This window comes from Sturnira hondurensis, unplaced genomic scaffold, assembly GCF_014824575.4.
Source record: "Sturnira hondurensis isolate 20B ecotype Veracruz unplaced genomic scaffold, ASM1482457v3 Scaffold0006667, whole genome shotgun sequence".
In the NCBI taxonomy this organism is placed as follows: domain Eukaryota; kingdom Metazoa; phylum Chordata; class Mammalia; order Chiroptera; family Phyllostomidae; genus Sturnira; species Sturnira hondurensis.
Genome location: NW_028079298.1, coordinates 568,693 through 592,100, shown reverse-complemented (window position 1 = coordinate 592,100; position 23,408 = coordinate 568,693). Strand labels below are relative to the sequence as shown.

The window sequence follows — 23,408 nt, the reverse complement described above, 5'->3', positions numbered from 1 at the left end:
CTAATAAAAAGGTAGTGTTAGATAAAGAGTATGTGCAGAGCTCTTTAAAGAAATATTTAGTCTTCAGTGGTTTTAGATTTACAGGAAAGTTGGGAATTTCTCATTACCTCATTCTCAATTTCCTGTGCTCTTACATTAGTGTGGGACTTCTGTCACAATTAATAAACTAGTAGTGAGCCATTATTAACTGAAGTCTGTGGTATACTCACATTTCCTTAGTTTTTGCCTAAAGTCCATTTTGCATCCCAGTATCCCATCCAGGATACATTGAAGCGTGAAATGTTTGAAAATTTCTTATTAAGTTCTACTGGCGTTATAAGAGAGCTCTGAATGCAGATGATTTAAAATGTCTCAGTAGTCCTGGCCAGTGTAGCTCAGTGGATTGAGCGCGTGCCTGTGAAGCAAAGGATTGCGGTTCGATTCCCAGTCAGGGCACATGCCTGGGTTCCAGGCCAGTTCCCAGTGGGGGACACATGAGAGGCAACCACCCATTGATATTTCTCTCCCTTTTCTCCTTCCCTTCCCTTCTCTCTGAAAATAAATAAATAAAATATTTTAAAAAATAATAAAATGTCTAAGTAATGAGCCCTGGCTGGTATAGCTCAGTGGATTGAGCGTGGGCCTGTGAATAAAATGTCTAAGTATTGAGAGACTCAGAAAATATGGAATATTTTTTTTCTCTGCTAGTAGGTCTGTGGAATCATGTGGGTGGGAAATAGAACATAGAGCCTGGGAAGTAAATAACAAAAGAGCTGAAGTGCAGCAGGCCAGGGTATTTCTGTCTTGAATCTTTAATAAAAGGCATAGTGGATTTTTCTAGGCTAGTTAGGAACCGGGATGCTCTTGAAAAACATTTGCAGTTGATATCATTAAATAATACCTTACTATACAGGCATTACTCCCTTGACACAATAGTATGAGGTGGCAAAAATGACATTCAAACTGAAACTTCAGATGAGTCCTACTAAGTGAGATAAATTATGATCATTCTGTGACATTTGAAAATGTTTATTAAATGGTTAAAAACTCTTCTTGTGGTTTCAGTGTATAGAAAATAATAAAATAGTAAACATATTTGTTTAGTATACTGTACTTCAAACACTAGAGACGTTAAGAACTAGTGTTTTGTTTTGTTTTTTTTTAAGATTTTATTTATTTATCTTTAGAGGGGAAGGGAAGGAGAGAGGGAGAGAAATATCAATGTATGGTTGCCTGTCGTGTGTCCCCTGCCGGGAACCAGGAACTGGCCTGCAACTCAGGCATGTGCCCTGACTGGGAATTGAACCACAATCCTCTGGTTTGCAGGCCAGCACTTAATCCAGCCAGGGCCTGTTTTGTTTCTTTATGAACTTTTCAATGGCAGTTTGAACAATGCTTGCCTTTTTCTTCTGATTGTACAGCTTGTGACGCAGCACAAGCATATCTTCTATGCTTTGGTGAATTCTCATACTCCTAAGTCAGGATCAGCTTCCAGTGTTTTGTCCTTTGTGCTTTCACTGTTAGGAAATCTCTTTGAGAGATTATTCTGAAGTTTTCTACTTCCTCTGGAACATTGTGATCCTCTCTTTTTCAGTTACTTCCCTGATTTCCATACATAAACTCACCTTCACCAAGTTCCTCTGGCTGCTCCTCTGGAATCTCAGACATTCAGGTGGTGGGGTATTTCTTCTGTAACTATTTCCATTTGATTTATATTTCACTTCCAGCATTACCAGTTTTTGTTTCTTTTCTGCACATTCATCTTTGTGGGCTGATTGTCTTTTTTGACTATTTTTGTAGAATGCCGCATGGCTTCACTTACCACTGTTAGACAAGGAGGCAACACTACATGTTTTTCTGTCTAAGTGAACTGAGTGACAAATGTGCAGTGACTCACCATTAGACAGACTTTGAAGGATGTGAAGCCATTGGTCACTGGTAGTGTGCTCAACTCTTAGTCATATAGTGATTTCTGGACTGAAGAAATAGCAGCAAAATTGTTACTTTATACGGGTAGTCATCGTTAATATATAGTGGTACAGAGGTCTGAACTGACTTGTTGGGAAACTGGTGTTATTTAACTAAACCATGGTTACTAAATCATGCAGAATGAAAACTATGGAAAGCAAAGATTGCCCAGATGTGGAAACTTCCACATAGCAGTTGTTTGACACAAAACTTCAGAGAAGCAGATACGCAGCATTGGATTGGAATAAATAAAATAAAAATTTATGTTCAAAAGCTTGTTTTCAAAGAAGTTGCCTTTTTCAAGAACAAATGTAATTGTAAGTAATAATTTGAGATTTATATAAGATGGGACTTACAGACTGGGTTTGGGAATGATTTAGTCTTGTTTACAAAGTCTTAGTGGATTTGTGTGAGAACAGATGCTATTTACAGTTTACCTTGGAACTCAGAAGTTTCAAACCACTGAAGGAGAGAAATCCTTATGGCCTTATATTAGGTCTTTACGTATATTGAAATAAAACTTCTAATGGAAAGTACATTATGGATGGGCTAAGCTATAGGCAAGTTTATTTTTTATATGGGCAGTGGAAATACAAATATGAAGTGACTTTCACAAGTTGTAGCTTGATGTTGAGTCCAGAGATAGATTCTTAATTTTAATTTCAAAATTTATTTATTTTTTGCATTTTCCCATTAACTTATATTTCCCTTATGACCCTCTTCTCCCCAAATCACCATACTATTATTAATGTCCATGAGTCCTTTTTTTTTTTTTCTGGCTGTCCTCACTTGCAACCCCCACCCCATGGCTGTCCTCCAGCTCTCTCATCTACAAGTCTGACTCTGTTTTGCATGTTAATTCATTTTGTTCATTAGATTCCATGTATGAGTGAAACATATAGTAGTATTCTTCCTCTGACTGGCTTATTTCACTTAGCATAATGTTCTCCAGATGCATCTATGCTGCTGCAAAGGTAAAATTTTCTACCTTTTTGTGGCCAAAGTGTATTCCATTGGTAAGTGTCCCATAGTTGTTTTACCCACTCATGTACTAATGGACACTTGGCTGCTTATTTACACTTGGCAGTTGTAAATAATGTTGCAATGAACATAGGTGTGCATATGTTCTTTCAAATTAGTGTTTTGGGTTCCTTCTAATACATTCCCAGAAGTGGGATTGCTGAGTCACCAGGCAGATCCATTTTTAATTTTTTCAGATGTCACCATGCTGCTTTCCACCAGTCTGCATTCCCACCAGCAGTGCACAAGAGTTCCCCTTTCTTTACATCCTTACCAGCACTTGTTTGATTTATTGATGATAGCCACTCTAACTGGTGTGCTGTCTCACGGTTTGGATTTGCATTTATTTGATGATTAGTCATGTTGAGCATGTTTTTGTTTAGTGTCTTGGCAATCTATGTCCTTTTTGGAGAAGCGTCTATTCTGGTCCTCTGCCCATTTTTAAATTGGATTTTTTGGGTTTTTTGGTGTTGAGTTTTACAACTTTTTTAAAATAAAATTTCAGTATTAAGCTGTTATCAGATGTATCAGCATATAAGTTCTTCTATTCTGTGGGTTGTCTTTTTATTTTTTGATGATTTTCTTTGTTGTGCAAAACCTTTTTAGTTTGATGTATTCCCAGTTGTTTGTTTTTTTTCTTTTGTTTTCATTGCCTGAGGATATACAGGATCCAGCAGAAGTAAAACTTGCTTGAGTATGGTTGGTAGGGTAATATGGATGTGAGAATTCATAGTTTTAATTTGAGTATTTCACCTAAAACATCATAGGTTGTGCTTGAGTGTGATACTGTTATGTTCCAGAATTACATGCTTATGATTTTGTAATAAAAGATTTTGTAAAAAAAAGATTTTTTAATAAAAAAGGTATTATTTCTGCTGGATCCCGCATATCAGATAAAATATTGCAATGAGCATTGTATAAGATTTTATTGCCTGTGTTTTCTTCTAGGATATTTATCCATTTTGAATTTATTCTTGTGTGTGGTATAAGATGGTCTTGTAGCTTCATCTTTCTGCATGTATTTGTCCTGCCCATTTTTTCAGTACCATTTGTTAAATGAGCTATCTTTAGCCCATCCTATGTGCTTGCTTCCTCTGTCCAATATTAATAGACTGAAGTTGTGGTTTCATTTCTGGGATCTCTACTCTGTTCCATTGAACTGTGTTTCTGTTTTTATGCCAGTACTGTGCTGTTTTGATTACTATGGCCTTATAGTATAGTTTGATATTAGGCAGTATGATTCTTCCAACTTGATTCTTCTTTCTCAGGACCACTGTTGCTGTGTGGGGCATTTTGTGTTCCATATACATTTTTGAAATATTCTAGTTTTGTGAAATAAGCCATTGGAATCTTGATAGGAATTGCATTGAGTCTGTTGATTGGGTAGCTTGGACATTGAACAGTGTTAATTCTTCCTGTCCTTGTATGTGGTATGTGCGTCCACTAATTTGTATCTTGATCAGTTTCTTTCTTCAGTGTCTTATAATTTTCCTAGTAATGATCTTTTACATTCTTTGTTAGATTTATTCCTTGTTATTCTATTCACTTGAAAGCAATTGTGAATGGGATTGTTTTCTTCATTTCCCTTTCTGATAGTTCATTATTGGCACATAAAAATTCATCTGTTTTGGGGATGTTAAGTTTGTGTACCCTGCTACTTTGATGATTTCATTTATCCGTTCTAGTAGTTTGTTCATGGAATCTTTAGGGTTCTCTATATAGAATATCATGTCATCTTCAAATAAAGACAGTTTGACTTCTTCCTTTCGAATGTGGATGCCTTTCATTTCTTCCTGTCTGATTGCGGTGGTTAGGACTTCCAGTACTGTGTTGAATAAGGGGAGTGAAAGTGGACGTCCTTGTCTTGTCCAGATCTTAAGGGAAACACTGAGTTTTTGCTTACTGAGTATGATGTTGGCATTATGTTTGTCATTTATCATCTTTATTATGTAGGTATGTTCTCTCTATTCCTACTTCACTGAGAGTTTTTATCATAAGTGAGTGCTGGATTCCATCTACTGCTTTTTCTGCAGCTGTTGATAGGATCATGTGGATTTTATTCTTCATTTATCTGGTGTATTATATTGATTTGTGAATATTGTACCAACCTTGCATTTCATGGAATAAATAGCACTTAATCATGGTGCATTATCTATTTGCTGCATTGCTGTATTTGGTTTGCTAATATTTTGTTGAGGATTTTAGCATCTATATTCATCAGGGATAATGACCTGCAGTTTTCTTTTCTTTTTTTTTTTTTTCTCTTTTATTTTTTTAATCTAGTTTTGGAATTAGAATACTACTGGCCTCATATAATGATCTTGATAGTCTTCCCTCTTCTTGAATTTTTAGAAATAGTTTGAAAAGTAGAGGTGTTAGTTCTTTTGGAGTGTTTGGAAACATCTTCATGTAAAGCCATTTAGTCCAGGGCTTGTGTTTGTTGGGAGTTTTTTGATTATTGCTTCAATTATACTATGTGTAATGTATCCAGAGTCTGTGATTCTTCCTGATTTTGTTTGGAAAATTGTGTGTTTCTGGGAATTTATTCATTTTATCCAGGTTGTCCAATTTGTTGGCATGTAGTTATTCATAATATTTTCTTAACAACCCTTTGTATTTTTTTGTATGTGTCAGTTGTTATTTCTCCTCTTCCATTTCTGATTTTATTTGTTAGGTTCTTTCACCTTTTTTTTTTTTTTTTTGATGAAACTGGTTAAAGGTTTTCTGTGACAGGGGGCAGAGCTCCCCTGGCCACTTCAATAAGTCTACGAAGACATGAAGTGCTTGGGGAGGAAAGACTGACCAGTGTCTGAGAGGAGAAAGGCCTTGAGCCTCTTTCTCAGTGAGCTTTTATTGGGTTTAGTTTGCAGAACTATAAGGGCTAATTCTGAGTCAGGGTCAGATAGAGTGACTGTTAAAGGGCCATAAGACTTTGGGGAAAATCTCATTTTATGCTTGCACCCTTAACATTTATGTTGAGAGCATTCTTTGCAAAGCAGGTTTCAGAGGATTTTATGCATTCTTAGGCCTGATTGCCCTGGGGAACTGTCTCCAGCATTGTTTCATGCTCAAGTTAGGTGGGGGGGAAGTAAGGCAGCCGAGAGATTAGGAGACTTCTTGCAGACAGAATGAGGACTCAGGCTATAACAAAGCTGAGGAGTGAAGGTGCATCACCCCTTTTCTATAGTCCCCATGTCCTTCCCTGATGGCCCCTTCATGACTATACCTGTCTTAGGTTGTTCCTCCCTTGAGGAATCTTACCTGTTACTGACTATCCAACCATACTCCATGGGCCAGGCAGGGTGAAGTAAAGGGGGTAGAGGCTGTGACCCTACTGGGAGGATACGTTTTGTATCCTTAGTGGCTAATGGTCCCAAGGTCTTTTTACTCAGCCTTAGCCATGGGCAGTTACAGCTTCTGAAATCAGGCAGGGCAGTTCCCAACAGTTTTCAGTCTTGTTTATCTTTTCAGAGAACCATCTCTTGGATTTTTTGATCTTTGGTATCATTTTTTAAGGCTCTATTTTGTTTATTTCTACTCCAATCTTTATTATTTCTTTCCTACTACTCACTTTGGGTTTTGTTTGTTTTTCTTTTTCAAGTTCCTTTCAGTGTCAAGTTAGATTGTTTCTTTGAGATCTTATTTCTTTATATAGGCCAGTAATGCTATACTTCCCTCTCAGGATTGCTTCCTCTGTGTCCCACATATTTTGGGTTGTTGTATTCTCATTTTCATTTGTTTCATGGTATCATTTGATTCTTCCTTCATCTCAGTTGTTGACCCATTCATTGATTAATAACATGTTATTTAGCTTCCATATCTTTGCTTTTTTTTCATTGTTCTTGTGATTGCTTTCTAGTTTGATAGCATTGTGGTCTGAGAAAATGCTTGATATGATTTCAGTCTTAAATTTATTGAGACGTGTTTTGTGTCCTAATATGTGGTCTATCCTAGAAAACATTCCATGCACATTTGAAAAGTATGTATATTCTGCTGGTATGGGTTACATTGCTCAGAAGATATCAATTAAATCCATTTTTCTAGTTTGTTATTTAAGGCTGCTGTCTCCATGTTGATTTTCTGCCTACAAGGTCTATCCATTGGAGTAAGTGGGGTGTTAAAATTCTTGACTCTGGCCCTATTTCTGTTGATCTCTCCCTTTATGTCCTATCAAGATTTGCCTTACATATTGGGTACTCCTTTGTTGGATGCATAAATGTTTACTAGGGCCCTGGCAGGTGTGGCTCAGAGGATTGAATGCCAGCCTGTGTTCCAAAAGGTCACTGGTTGGATTCCCTGTCAGGGCACATGCCCGGGTTGTGTGCCAGGTCCCTAGGTGGAGACATGTGAGACGCAGCCAGCAACTAATTGAATGTATCACTCTCACATTGATGTTTCTTTTCCTCTCTCCCTCCCTTCCCCTTTCTCTGAAAGTAAATAAATAAAATCTTTTTAAAAATGTTTCCTAGGGTTTTATTCTCTTGTTGGATTGTTCCCAATATCATTAAAAAGTGTACTTTTTTTTTGTCCCTTACTGTAGCCTTGGCTATGAAGTCTATGTTGTTAGGTGTAAGTATTGCTACCCCAGCTTTATTTTGTTTTCTGTTTGGAGAAAATATCTTTTTCCATCCCTCAACTGTTTGTCTTTGTGTATCTTTTGATCTGAGGTGCATCTCTTGGAGAGAGCATATATATGGGTCTTGCTTTCTTATCCTATCAGCTACCCTGTCTTTTGGTTAGAGCATTTAAGCCACTAACATTTATGGTGATAATTGACAGATACAGATTTCTTGTCATTTTATTTTTTAACTGTTTTCCTCATCACCCCCTCCTCCTTTTTCCTCTGTTTAAAGCATGTTCTTTAACATTTGTTGCAGTACTGGTTTGGTGTTAACAAACCCCTTTAGCTTTTTCTGGTCAGGGAAGTTCTTTATTTCTCCTTGAATTTTAAATGATAGCCTTGCTGGGTAAAGTAGTCTGGTTTTAGGTCCTTGCTTTTCATCACCTTGAATATTTCATGCCAGTCCCTTCTAGCCTGAAATATTTCTGTTTAGAAATCAGGTAACAGTCTAATTGGAGTTTCCTTGTTGGTAACTATCTGCTTTTTCTCTTGCAGCTTCAGGATTCTCTCCTTGTCTCTAAGCTTTGCTGTTTTAATCATGATGTGTCTGGGGGTAGGCGTCTTTCGGTTCAACTTGTTTAGGACTCTGAGCTTCCTACACTTGTATGTCTTTTTCCTTCAGCAGATTAGGGAAGTTTTTTAATCATTATTTCTTCAAATAGGTTCTCGATCCCTTGCTCGCTCTCTTCTCCTTCTGGTATTCCCATGATGCAGTTGTTGTTACACTTGGTGTTGTCCAAAATAGTTCTTAAGCAATCCTCATTTTTTAAATTCTTTTTCTTTTTGCTGCTCTGCCTAAGTGCTTTTTCTACCTCCTCTTCCAAATCATTGATTTGATCCTCTGCTACATCTGACCTACTATTTATTCCTTCCAGTGAATTATTTATTTCAAATATTGCATTGTTTATTTCTGACTGGTCTTTTTTTATGTGGCTTCTATGCTTTTTTCATGCTGTTGAATAACCTTACAATTATTACTGTATACTCTTTATTTGATAAATTCCCTGCCTTCATTTTTTGTAGCTCTTCTCCTGGAGAATCCTCTCGTTCTTTCATTTGGAATCAGTTTTTGTATTTCCATTTTGGCTGTTTCTTTTAATTTGTTTATGTATTAGGTGGGTCTGCAAAGACTCTAGTGCAGACCCATGTCAGGTGCTCCGTGTCACTGGACCTGGGCTTCATGGTTGGGGTGTCAGTGATCTGCAGTATATGGCTTCCTCTCCTGGGCCTGTGTGTGTGCAGGAAGAACCAGGCTGTGCCCCAAGGCAGGATTTTAACTGCACCAGGCCTGGGAGATGGTCAGCTAAAGTCTCAGAGCTCCCACAGGTCTGCCTTAGCTACTAGACTTGATCACTGAATAGCCTCCAGCTGTAGCTTCACAGGATAGGGCGATAGGGCTTCCTGTGGGGTGGAGCTGTTGCTTCTCTCCAGGCTGATGCCATGTGGAAGGGAGTGCTCTGACCCAGAAGGATGGTCTCTGCATTATGGGGAATGAGTCAGTACAGAGATCCTGGTGGCTGACCATACCATTCCCTCCCAGAGCTACAGACCCCAGACTCCTGCATCTCTAGTGCACTCTGCCATCCATTTGCCAGTGTCCAGGGTAAGTGGCTGCAAATGCAGTTTGGTCCTTTAAGAGACTCATTGTGTCTCCAGTTTCTCCTTAGTGGACAGAAAACCCACTGCTTTTCACAGTCAGAAGTTATTTAGGCTCCTTTTCCAGTTCTCGTTCTCTAGTCTGGGGAGCCCAGCTTGGGATTTAGACCCCACACTTCTCAGGGGGAACCTTCCTGGCTGCTGAGGTATCGCTCCAGCAAGTTAGCTGTTGCTCCTGGGAGCCCAGCCAGTCCTCTAGTGCCTCCCCCACACTCCCTACCGGTCATGTTGTGGTGGAGTGGTTTCTTTCTTCATGTTCAGCTAGTGTTCAGGTATTTTTTTTCCTTTTTTTTTTCCCCAGGATAATTTTCCTTCAATTTATTTGAAATTTCAGTTTGGTCCTGGGAGGAGGTTAGTGTAACTTCCACTTAGTTTTCTGCCATGTTGGGTCCATCCCAGAGAAAGTTTCTTAATTTCAAGTTTTGATGTTCCTTCTGTATCTGATTGTATTCAGAACTTTCTGGCTGCTTTCATTTAGTGGAAACCCAATAATGTTTCTTCATAAATAAATGCCACTAAGAATTAAGAGTAGACACTTTGATAGAGTCTAATGTCATTATAAGTAAATAAAACTTCAGCCCTGGCTGGTGTAGCTCAGTGGATTGAGCACGGGCCTGTGAAGCAAAGGGTTGCCGATTCGATTCCCAGTCAGGGCACATGCCTGGGTTGCAGATCCCAGTAGGGCACACATGAGAGGCAACCACACATTGATGTTTCTCTCCCTCTCTTTCTCCTTCCCCTCCCCTGTCTCTAAAAATAAATGAATAAAATAATTTTAAAAACTTCATGTTCTTGTATGGAGTGAATGTTGAATTACAAATACTTTAGGAAAAGTGATTTTAGTGGCTAAATATATTTTTAAAGATTTTATTTATGGAGAAAGAGAGGGGGAGACACATCAATGTGTGGTCGCCTCTCACATGCCCTCTCCTGGGGGCCTGCCTGGAAACCTAGGCATCTGCCCTTTCTGGGAGTCCACCTGGGGACCCTTTGGTTCACAGGCCTGAGCTTCAATCCACTGAACGACATCATCCAGGGCTATTTTGCGGGCAAATATATATGTATTGATTGTTTCTTTAGTGCTTCTTATAATTCTAATATTTTCTCTCTGATTTCATTTTGGGGAGCTGAGGGGAGGTTATAGGGAGTGTGGTGAGGGTTTTATAGAGACTCATCACTGTAGCAGAAGTAGGAATTACAACCTAATGAGTTATGTTCACATTTTCAGGATTGCTTTATCATGTAGGTATTCGGGATGTATAATACTGATTGTCCCCACCCCAAGCATTCATCCTTTCATCTGCTTTCTCAAATAGAGTGCCTCTGGACAAAATTGTGTTCTTTATCAGGTAGGCTAATCTTGTTTTCAAGATTTTGGGGACTGGAAGAACTAGGTAACAGCTGTGTAACCTAGTCTTTTTCTCTCCAGGCATTTTGAAACTGCTCCCACAATCAGGGTCCTATGAAAAAAGCCATTCTTTTCTGTGATGTCCTTGATTATACCTACTAGTGATGGGTCATAAAAAATTGAAAGCTTCTAGGAGCTGGAGCTATAAATGAATATTGAATTTGGTTTTAGGGAGTTCATTTTTTTTATTTAAAAAAAAAACACTTTTCTTGTGATATAGTTCACATAGCATACAATTCACCTATTTCAAGTGTACAGTTCATTGGTTTTTAGTCATGTTGTAGCATATATTAATACTCATTATCTACCACATTTTATTTATCTGTTCATCTGTTGATTTGGGTTGTTTTTATTTTTTGCTATTATTAATAATGCTGTTATAAACATCTGTGTACAGTGTACAAATGGATATATATTTTTATTTTTCTGGGTGTATACCCAATAGTGGAATTGCTGGGTCATATGCTAACTGTATGTTTAATTGTTTGAGGAACTGCCAGACGTTAAAATAGTGTCTTGCGCTCATAGGGACACTATTTTATATTCCAGCCACCAATGAGCAAGAGCCACCAATGACCATGTGATTTCTCCACGTCCTAAAAAACACTGTATGACTTATAGAATCTGGCTATTCTAATGGTGTTCCATAGTATTTTATCATGGTTTTGATCTGCGTTTCTCTAATGACTAATGATTTTGAACATCTTTTCATGGGCTTATTGGCCTTATGTATATCTTATTAGAAGAAAATGTCTATTCAGATCCTTTGCTCATTTTTTAATTGGTCTTTTTTATTGTTGAGCTGTCAGAGTTCTTCATATATTTTAGATGCAAGTCCCTTATCATGTATATTGTTTGCATTTTCTCTCATTATGTTTTCTTGGTATCCTCTGAAATGCAAAAGTATTAAATTTTGATAAAGTCCAAGTTCAATTTATTTATTTTTCTATTTTATTAGAGTGCAAAGTCTTGCTTTTGATATGTAGTTGGATTTTTGTTTAAAAACATCATGTTGAAGACTATACTTTCAGGGATCATTTCTATAGTTCATAGTTTGATACTAGAGAAGTTTCTCTCTGAACCCGTAGAGCACCTGAAACCACAAGGAGGAGACGCACTGTTCTCTCCTGAGCATGAAACTGGCTTTTGGTGTTGCTTTAGCAACTGCCAATAGCCATTGATGATTGTTCTTCTCTTCCTTTGAAAGAGTAAGAGGGAGACAATGCAGTCTAAGTGGTAAAGAACAAAACAAAACATCATGTCGACTTTATGTAAGTTCTAACTAATGATCTGGTTGTGATTATTTTACATGGTTATCATGAGACAGGGGAGGAGCCTAAGCTCCACCTAGGTGTGAGGTTTAACTTTACATTAAAAAAGAAAAAATTGTATACCCAGATAATCAGACATACTCCAGGCAGAGTATTCTTTTTAAGTACTGAAATTATGCCATAGATTTTTTTAGTCTACTTACTGAAAAATGTTACTGACAAGCACAGAGAATGCATAGCTTGGTTTACTGTGTGTTTTCATGTTAGTGTCACCTGCTATCCAAATGATCAGTGTTGGTTCACTCAACAGTATTAATGTAAGTAGTTATTTCTTAACAGGAAATACTACTTAAGTAATTGAAAAGTCTTAAATTTCTGAAATGTTTACAAGCAGTGATTTGGAGAGAGATTGCCCTTTTTTTTGTGTAGTGTGTTTTTCTGACTTTGGAAGCTAACTGTAGTTTCCTAGACTCAGAGGGGAGCAGTTAATACTCATTTCAGTGGACCCTCTCAGAAGATCCCATATTTTGTAGTGTGTATGTCCCTCCTAATTTTATGTAGAAATTCATACTAGAGAAGAACCACAGTGTATTGTGGCTTTCCTAATTTCCCTTCACTCCCTAGTGTGTTCAAAGGGGATTGTCCTTTCCTGGTTCCGAAATGACCATTGTTAGCTGCTTTTCTGGAGAATGTTAGATACCTTCTGTATTCTTGCTTAATCAGTAAGATATATATAGTGTTTCTGAGCAGATTTTTCTGCAACAGTTTATTGCATTGTATTTGAATGTATCTGCCTATGTTGTAGTCTTCACTGCAGTTGAACTTGGGGAAGGGATTTCTTTGTGTTTGGAATCAGCAAAACCCACCACAGGACTGGTCCATAAATGTTGAAATATTCAAAGTAGCATCTGCCATAAATTCATCGAGTGTTTATTGAGTGCCCCTTATGCCATCATCATTTTCTTTTCTTTTTTCTTTTAATTTATTTTTATGCTGACACTATTACAGATGTCCCCATTCCACCCCCATCTGCCTGCCCCCATCCAGTGCTTGCCACCCCCCCTTCCCTCTGGCCATCACCACACTCTTGTCTGTGGGTTATGCATGTGTATTCTTTGGCTAATCCCTTCACCTTTTTTCATCCAGTTCCCCCCTCATGTTTTTTACAACACTCTTTCTATGTATGTGGTTTATTAATGAGAAAATAAATAGCTTAAGTGAAATAGAGCTTTTCCCGTTTGTTATTTGGGTTGGCCAAAAAGTTATTTTGGGGTGGTATATAAGATGGCTCCTGCAGTGCTTATGTATCTTTAACTTCATTTGAAACAATTTTATTAGATTGTATTGTGACAGCTGTCATGTCAGCATGCATTTAAAAAATCAAAATTAGTGAATTTTTGTGTAGCCATTTTAATACTGAAGATGGAAGGATGTAGGGCATATTGTGCTTTACTATTTCAAGAAAGGTTAAAATGCAGCTGAAATGCAGCAAAAATAAGATTTGTGCAGTGTATGGAGAAGATGCTGTGACTGATAGAACATGTCAAAAGTGGTTTTGTGAAGTTATATTACTCACTTTGATGTTGGGGTTGTGTGTAAGTTAAGAGGAAAAAAACCCTGACCATATTTCCACATGTGATTTTTAAGCATAAGGAAAACATTCTGTTTTTAAAACAAATTGTGACAGTCAGTGAAGAATGGATACATTATCATGTGGAACAGAAGAGATGGGGGAGGCAAGGGAAATGAACCACCACCAACCACACCAAAGGCCAGTCTTCATCCAGAGAACGTGATGTTGTGTATAGTGGGGTTGAAAGGGGGTCCTCTTAAAAGAGTTCCTTCCAGAAAATCAGACGGTTCTTTCCAACAAGTACTGCTCCCAATAAGACCAATTAAAAGCAGGACTTGATGAAAAGCATCCGGAATTATTCAACAGAACACGCATAATTTTAATTTTAATTTTAATGCAAGTTGATGACCAGGCAAAAACTATTACATCTTGGCTGGGAAGTTCTAGTTCACCTGCTGTATTCATCAGACACAGCATCTTTGGTGTTCCTCTTATTTTAGTCTTTATAAAATTTTCTTAGAGGTGCCCTGGCTGGTGTAGCTCAGTGGATTGAGCTCAGGCCTACGAACCAAACAGTCATGGTTGGATTCCCAGTCAGGGCACATGCCTGGGTTGCAGGACAGTTCCCAGCAGGGGGCGCATGAGAGGCAACTATCCATTGATATTGCTCTCCCTCTCTTCTTTCCCTCCCCTCTAAAAATAAATAAATAAAATCTTAAAACAATTTTCTTAGTGGAAAAAATTTCAATTCCCTGGAAGACCGAAAATGGCTCCTGGAACAGTTCTTTGCTTACACAAATAAAAAGTTTGGGGAAGATGGAATTAATGAAGTTGTCTGAAAGATGGCAGAAAGTAGTGGAACAAAATGGTGAATACATTGTTCAATACAGTTATTAGTGAAATTGAAAAAATGTTTCTTAAGGTTTAATCTCCAAAATATACAAAGAACTCACTCGACTCCACTCAAAGAAGACGAGCAATCCAATTAAAAAAATGGGCAGAGAACTTGAACAGACATTTCTCCAAGGAGGACATACAGAAGATCCAGAGACACATGAAAAGATGCTCGATATTGCTAGCTATCAGAGAGATGCAAATTAAAACCACAATGAGATACCACTTAACACCAGTCAGAATGGCTATCATAAACAAAGAAACAAACAACAAGTGCTGGAGAGGTTGTGGGGAAAAGGGGACCCTAGTTTACTGTTGGTGAGATTGCAGACTGGTACAACCACTATGGAAAACAGTATGGAATTTTCTAAGAAAACTAAAAATGAACGTGCCTTTTGACCCAGCAATTCCACTCTTAGAGGTATATCCTAAGAATCCTGAAACACCAATCCAAAAGAACCTATGCACCCCAATGTTCATAGCAGCACAATTCATGATAGCCAAGAGTTGGAAGCAACCTAGATGCCCATCGGTCAATGACTGGATCAAAAAGCTATGGTACATTTACACAATGGAATTCTATGCTGCAGAAAGGAAGAAGGAACCTACTACTCTTTGCAACATCATGTATGGAACTGGAAAGCATTATGCTGAGTGAAATAAGCCAGGCAGTGAAAGACAAATACCATATTATCTCACTTTTAACAGGGATCTAAACAAAACAAACAAGCAAAATATGACCAAAGACACTGAAATAGGGAACAGGCTGACAGGGTCCAGAGGGGAGAGGGGTGAGAATCATAGGGGAAAAGGGGATGGACTCACATGAACAAGTATAAAGGCGACATGGACAATAACTAAAGGGTGGGGGTGGAAATGGGAGGGAGGTGGGGGGCGGGAAGGGTTGAGAATATAAGACAGAAAGCTGTACTTGAACAAGAATTAAATAAAAATTATTTTAAAAAATGTTTCTTATTTTAAAAGCCAAACAAACGTTTTGGCTAACCCAATATAATGTTTTGCTCATAAATTTTGTTTGTTTTGAAGTGAAACAGTATTAAAATATTTTATGTTCAAATATAATCATTAAATAAATGCTAGCTGAGTTAGTGTACAGCAAATAGACTTCTAAATGAATGATTCATATAGTTGTAGTTTGGGGGTGTAGTTGAGGGCAGAGTAGTTTTGGTTTTAGCCTAAAAACTCTTTTAGGTAGCATGACTCATATTCTCCTATGTACAATACAACCCCCCTATCACAGAATTGAGGTACTTTACAAGTCCTCTAATCCAGTTTTTTTTCACTTATGTTTGAAGGTGTAGTACAGGTGCTTCAGGTGCACAATGTTTGACTTGATCTTTTTTTCAGATATATCTTTATCTGCCATATTTCATCCATTCTAAGACATTTCAATATGAAGTGTGTATATGTTATGTAGTTTACTTGATACTATTCTTTATTTGCTTAAAACAAGTCTCCCATATAGTTGATGCCATCTTAGATTTGATTAAAACAGTCTTCAGAAATTTCTTAAACACATAGTGAGGGGAATATATACCAGATTTTAAAGTACTGGGTTCTACAAACATGTTCTCATTTTATAATTGAATTTTAATTGATTGCTATAAATTTAAACTTTAATGTATTTTGGTGAAATAATTTTTAGTCTCATGTAAGTTTTAGAGAAAAAAGTTAAAGTTGCTTTCCCTGATAAGCCTTCATTTAAGAAGAATATCATCCTTTGATTTTTTCTGTGAATTATTTAAATATAATATAAAATATTTAATAAAATCAGTATTTGTGTAATTTCATATCTGAGGGGATCCATTTTTAAAAATTTAAATATAAATCATATGCCTCAATATCAGCAATATCAGCAATTGTATATTATTAACATTTTTCACATCATTTTCGCTGATGTTAGTTATAGTAGGGTTATAACTACTGTTTTTGAAACAGCACTGTGGGGTTATGGGCCCAATTGGGATTGTGGGGCAAGATTTTGAGTGAAGAACTGTGATAGGGATTAATTTAGTCAGATTCCTTTCTCTACTGACTGAGTGTGCATGTGCATATGACAAGACTTCAGCTAGGAATTCCACTGATGTTGGAATTCCACTCTTGATGGCCTACAAAGGAGGAAGTGCATATAGTTCAGAACAGAGGGCAGTAAAGCAATCACACAGAACTTCCCTTCATTTACTTTTGGAAGACTCGTGTTATTTTCTAAAATATTATGCTACTAGTAACTTTATAAAGTAAAAAAGCCTAGTGAATTTAAACATCAGTTGTAGTTTGTCTTTGGATCCATACTGATGTACTTTTGGAAGCATTTCATAATTGTGATCAATGCATATATGTTGTTGTTAGGTGTTTTTTCACTTATACACATTTAATATAATTCATGTACTTTAAAATGACTATGTAATATTTAATGTTTTACTTATTTTTAAAAAGATTTTATTTTATCTATAGAGAAAGGGGAAGGGAGGGAGAAGTAGAGGGAGAAACATCAATGTGCCAAAGATACATAGACGGGTTGCCTCTCACATGCCTCCAGTCAGATGGTATATAGCCTATTGTGGGCCATATTTTTATACAACTGGCAGTGCATTGTATTTACACCAGCACCCCCTACACACACATGAGTAATGCATTACACTGTTATGTTATGATGCTATGACCTCATATGTTAGGACTTTCTCAACTTCATTATAAATGGGACCACCATCAGGTATACAGTCTGTTGTTAACTGAAATATCCTAATGTGCTATATGACTGTAAAGGTTTTTTTATTTTTTTTTCTTTCAATTGTGGTAAAATAAACATAACAAAATTTACCATTTTAATGCCTCACTGTAAAATGTATCCACATTGTTTGTTTGTTTTTTTTTAAAGACTTTATTTATTTATCTTTAGAGGGGAAGGGCAGGAGAGAGGGAGAGAAATATCAATGTATGGTTGCCTGTGGTGTGTCCCCTGCTGGGAACTGTCCTGCAACCCAGGCATGTGCCCTGACTGGGAATCGAACCGCGATATCCTGGTTTGCAGGCCCTCGCTCAATCCACTGAGCTACACCAGCCAGGGCAAAATGTATCCACATTGTTATACAGACAGTTTTCACAACTTTTTCAACTTACAAAATTGCAACTCTGCACGTACTAAACAGCATGTTCTTTAAAACTTTAGCATTCATTATATTTATAGCTCTAATTCTTTCATTTCAATTGCAACAGTACTCTGTCATTGATTATACCATGTTATGCTTAGGTTGTTTCTGAAATTTTACTATTAGAAATAACACTTAGTGAGCATTCTTATTCTTGTTCCTGCCTCCCTGTGAACACTCACAGTAATTTCTCTAGCCTGGATCTCTGTAATTATTACCCTTTCATCATCAAAGTAATTGTACCTACCGGTTTATTCTGTTCTCAGCAGTGAATGGGCTTCCCATTCTCTACATGCTTGTTACCACGTATTGTCATGAGGGTGGCACAAAATATTCCATAATTTATTTATAAAAAATGATGTATTCTTACATGTTTAAACTAGCCTCCCTCAAAGTATTCTCCATTTGATGCTGGACACCTATCGAAATGTTTTTTCCTCACTGCTGAGGGCAGTTTTTGAACTCGTTGATTTTGATGCCTTTTAGTGCTTCTGCCGTTTTTTGTTTCATCTCTCCACAGGGGCGAAATGTTTCCCTTTAAGGACTTTTTTCATTGGAGTAAAACAGACTCTTGGGGCTAGAACGGGTGAATAGGGAAGGTGGGGCACAGAGGTCATGCACTTTTTGGTCAAAAACTGCTGAACACAGCTCAGTGTGGACAGGTGCAATCATAAGTCACCCATTATGAAATGGGCATATGTTTAAAAGAGTCTTCCAAAAAATTCACTGAAACCAGACACAGCCTCTCACCATGACCCCAGCTGGTGCACTGATACAGATGGATTTCTAGAACACTCATCTAGTGACAGAACTCCGTACTACAAGGGGCCCACCCTCCAGAAGGTAACTCCAGGTTTTGTTTTGGTTCCCTCTTGTGTTTGTCAGTCTGGTTTCTCTGATACATGTTTCTCTGATTGTTCATTCATTCCCGTTTCCTTCACTGTGAGTGTCCTTATTCATAATTATCTTTTCTTTGTTGATACATTCGGGATGTTAATGTTTTGCCTGTTACATGTTACCATTTTTCAGATTGAGGATCTTCATTTGTCTTTTGTTGAACTGGGTTGTATTTTACTTTTAGTTTATGCTCTGTAGAATTTTATTTAAGAAATCCTTTCTTATATACCAAGGTCATAAGGATATTTTATATTTTCTTAAAGTTTGTTTTATCCTTCCTATTTAGGCATTTAATCTGCCTAGAATTAGTTTTTTTGAACACTGTGAGATAGGATTCATTTTATTTTTTCATATGTATAAAATGTTCTATTACCATTAACTCAATAGTTCATTCTTTTTCTTTTTTTAAATTTTTTCAAATTTAATTATTGTTCAAGTACAGTTTTCCATCCCCCACTCCCATCCCAGCCAATCCCCCCGTGCTTCCCACCTCCCTTCCATTTCCATCCCCATTCCCATTAGTTGTTCTCCATGTGTCCTTTATACTAGTTTCTGCGAATCCTTCCCCTTTTCCCCTGAAATTCTCTCCTCTCACCCCTCTGGTCCCTGTCAGTCTGTTCTGAATTTCAGTGTCTTTGGTCTTACTTTGCTTGCTTGTTAGTTTTGTTCTTTAAGTTCCTGTTAAAAGTGAGATCATATGGTATTTGTCTTTCACTGCCTGGCTTATTTCACTCAGCATAATGTTTTCCAGTTCCATCCATGCTGTTGCAAAGGGTAAGAGCTCCTTCTTTCTTTCTGCTGCATAGAATTCCATTGTGTAAATGTACCATAGTTTTTTGATCCATTCATTTACTTATGGGCATTTACTCTTGGCTATTGTAAGTTGTGCTGCTATGAACATTGGTGTGCATAGGTTCTTTGGGATTGGTGTTTTAGGGTTCTTATGATATAATACCAGCAGTGGAATTGCTGGTAAAAAGGCAGGTCCATTTTTAGTTTTCTGAGAAAACTAATTTTATGTTTTCCAACCACTCTGCAATCCCACCGACAGTGAACTACGGTCCCCTTTTCCCCACAACCTCTCCAACATTTGTTGTTTGTTGCTTTGTTTATGATGGCCATTCTGACCAGCGTAAAGTGGTATCTCATTGTGGTTTTAATTTTCATCTCTCTGATAGCTAGCGATATTGAGCATCTCTTCATGTGTCTCTGGATCCTCTGTATGATTCTCCTTCGAGAAGTGTCTGATCAAGTCCTTTGCCCATTTTTTAATTGGGTTCTTAGAGTGCAGTTGAGTAAGTTCTTTGTATATTTTGGAGATTAAACCGTTGTCTGAGGTGTCATATGGCAAATGTGTTTTCCCAAACAGTTGGTTCTCCTTTTATCTTCATACTGTTTTCTTTAGCTGTGTAGAAGCTTTTTATTTTGATGAGATCCCATTTGTATATTCTTTCCTTTATATTGCTTGCTCTAGGAGACATATCAGTAAAAATGTTGCTGTGTGAAATATCTGAGATTTTCCTGCCAAAGCTCTCCTGTAGGACTTTAATGGTTTCAGGGCTTATATTTAAGTCTTTTATCCACCTTGAATTTATTTTGGTGTATGGAGTAAGTTGGTGCTCAAGTTGCATTTTTTTTGCATGTAGCCATGCAGTTCTCCCAGCACCATTTGTTGAAGAGGCTATTTCTACTTCATTTTATGTCATTGCCCCCTTTATTGAATATTAATTGACTGTAGAGAGTTGGATTTAATTCTGGGCTCTCTGTTCTGTTCCATTGGTGTATGTGCCTGTTTTTATGCCAGTACCAGTCTGTTTTGATTACAGTGGCCTTGTAATACAGTTTGATATCAGTTATTGTGATCCCTCCTACTTTATTCTTCTTTCTCAAAATTCTGGCTGCTATTCGGGGTCGTTTATGGTTTCATATAAATTTTTGAAGTGTTTGTTCTATGTCTGTGAAATATGCCATTGGTACTTTAATAGGTATTGCATTGAATCTGTATATTGCTTTGGGTAGTATGGACATTTTGATGATGTTAATTCTTCCAGTCCATGAACACGGTATTTGTTTCCATTTGTTTGTGTCTTCCCTGATTTCTTTCTTCAGTGTTGTGTAGTTTTCAGCAGACAGGTCTTTTACCTCCTTGGTTAGGTTTATTTCCAGGTATTTTATTTTTGTTTTTGCTATATCGAATGGGATTTGTTTCTTGATTTCTGCTTCTGCTGCTTCATTGTTGGTATATAAAAATGCCTTTGATTTCTGGTTATTGACTTTGTAACCCACTATTTTGCCAAATTTGTTTATTAGGTCAAGCAGTTTTGGTAGATTCTATAGGATTTTCCATGTACACTATCATGCCATCTGCAAACAATGCCAGTTTTGTTTCCTCCTTTCTGATTTGGATGCCTTTTATTTCCTTCTCTTGTCTGATCACTGTGGCTAAAACTTCCAATACTGTATTGAATAGAAGTGGTGAGAGTGGACAACCTTGTCTTGTTCCTGATCTTAGTGGAAACGCTTTTAGTTTTTGTCCATTGAGTATGATGTTGGCTGTAGGTCTTTCATATATGGCCTTTATTATATTGAGGAATGCTCTCTCGGTTCCCAGTTTGCTGAGTGTTTTTATCATAAATGGGTGTTTTATCTTATCAAAAGTTTTTTCCTCGTCTATTGATATGATCATGCAGTTTTTGTCTTTGCTTTTGTTTATATGATGTGTTACATTTACTGATTTGGGAATATTGAACCATCCTTGCATCCCCGGGATAAATCCCAGTTGGCCATGGTGTATGATCTTTATAACGTGTTGTTGGATGCACTTTGCCAATATTTTGTTGAGAATTTTAGCGTCTATGTTTATCAGCGATATTGGCCTGAAGTTTTCTTTCTTTGTTGTGTCTCTATCTGGTTTTGGAATTAGGATGATGCTGGCTTCATGAAAAGAGTTCGGCAGTTTTCCATCATTTTAGATTTTCTGGATTTTTTTGGAATAGTCTGTGAAGAATAGGGGTTATCTCTTCCTTAAATGCTTTGTAGAATTCTCCTGTGAAACCATCTGGTCCAGGGCTTTTATGTGATGGAGTTGTTTAATTACTGCTTCAATTTCATCTGCTGTTAATGGCATGTTCATGTTTTCTGTTTCTTTTTCTTTGAGTTTTGGAAGATTATATTTTTCTAGAAATTTGTCCATTTCACCTAGGTTTTCAAATTTCTTGGCATACAGTTCTTCATAGTAATTTCTTACAATCCCTTCTATTTCTGTGGTATCAGTTGTAGTCTCTCCTCTTTCATTTCTGATTGTGTTTATTTGGGTCCTCTCCTTTTCTTGATGAGCCTACTTAAAAGTTTGTCTATTTTGTATATCTTTTCAAAAGACCAACTCCTGGATTCATTGATCCTTAGAATTGTGCTTTTAGTCTCTGTGTCATTTAATTTTGCTCTGACCTTGGCTATTTCCTTCCTTCTACTTGCTCTGGGCTGTCTTTGTTGTTGTTCCTAGATTTCTTTCAGTCATAGGGTTAGGTTGTTTGTTTGAAATGTTTCTATCTTCTTTGGGTAAGCCTGTATTGCTATGAACTTCCCTCTCAGAACTGCCCTAGCTGTGTCCCATAAGTTTCGTGTTGGTTTGAGTTCATTTTTATTTGTTTCCAGAAACTTTCTGATTTCTTCCCTAATTTCAGTCATCACCCATTCGTTGTTTAATAGCATACCATTCAGTCTCCCTGATTTTGGGTGTTTTAGGTTTTTTCTTTGGGGTTGGTTTCTAATTTCAGTCCCTTGTGGTTGGAGAAAATGCTTGGTATCATTTCAGTTTCCTTGAATTTGTTGATGCTTGTTTTGTGTCGTATCATGTGGTCTATCTTTGAAAATGTTCCATGTGCATTTGAAAACGATGTGTATTTAGCTCATTTGGGATGAGGTGCTGTATATATATCAGTTAGGTCCATTTCATTTAGGACATTGTTCATTGCCACAATATCTTTGTTGATATTATGTTTTGAAGATCTGTCCATTTTTGACAGTGGGGTATTAAAATCCCGTCCTATAATTGTGTTACTGTCAATATCTTTCTTGAAATCCTCCAGGATTTTTCTGTATATATTTGGGTGCTCCTATGTTGGTTGCATATATATTTATGATGTTAATGTCTTCTTGATGGATTCTTTCCTTGAGTGTTATGAAGTGACCTTCTGGGTCTCTCTATGGCCCTTTTTTTGAAGTCTATTTTGTCTGATAGGAGTATTGCTATCCCAGATTTCTTTTCCTGTTCATTTGCTTGGAAAATTTGTTCCCAGCCTTTTACTTTTAGTCTGGGTAGGTCTTTTGTCCTGAGGTGGGTCTCTTAGGCAGCATATGTGTGGGTCATTCTTTCTTATCTATTCAGCTATTCTATGTGTTTTGATTGGAGCATATAATCCATTTACATTTAATGTTATTATTGATAGGTACTTATTCATTGCCATTTTTGTACCTGTGTTCCTCTCTGTCTCTCTCTTTTCCTTTCTTTCCTTAGAGCAGTCCTGTTAGCATCTCTTGCAGAGTTTGTTGGAGGTGTATTCTTTTAGTCTTCTTTTGTCTTGGAAGCTCTTTACTTGGTTTTCTATCTTGATTGAGAGCCTTGCTGGGTAAAGTAGCCTTGGTTGCAGGCCTCTGGTTCTCATTACTTGGAATATTTCTTGCCATTCTCTTCTTGCTTGGAGTGTTTCCATTGAGAAGTTAGTAGCTAACCTTATTGGGGTTCCCTTGTGTGTTACTTCCTTTTTCTCCCTTCCTGCCTTTAAGATTCTCTCTTTATCTTGGAATTTTGCCATTTTAATAATGATGTGTCTTGAAGTGGGCCACTTTGGGTTCCTCTTGATTGGAACTCTTTATGATTCCTGGAATTGTGTGACTTTTTCTCTCATCAAATTAGGGAAATTTTTCCTTATCATTTTTCCAAATAGATTTT

At 37.2% G+C, this 23,408-nt stretch overlaps 1 protein-coding gene and 1 non-coding gene across 4 annotated transcripts in view; both read left to right on the top strand.

The window, feature by feature from the left end:
* The window catches only part of UBE2V2 (ubiquitin conjugating enzyme E2 V2), a 65,836-nt gene that overhangs the window by 2,606 nt on the left and 39,822 nt on the right, over nt 1-23,408 (top strand). The gene's annotated exons all lie outside the window — the stretch shown is intronic.
* On the top strand, nt 11,668-11,890 carry LOC118989946 (small nucleolar RNA U3). Its single transcript, XR_005067133.1, has one exon. It is a non-coding gene; the product is annotated as a small nucleolar RNA U3 (small nucleolar RNA).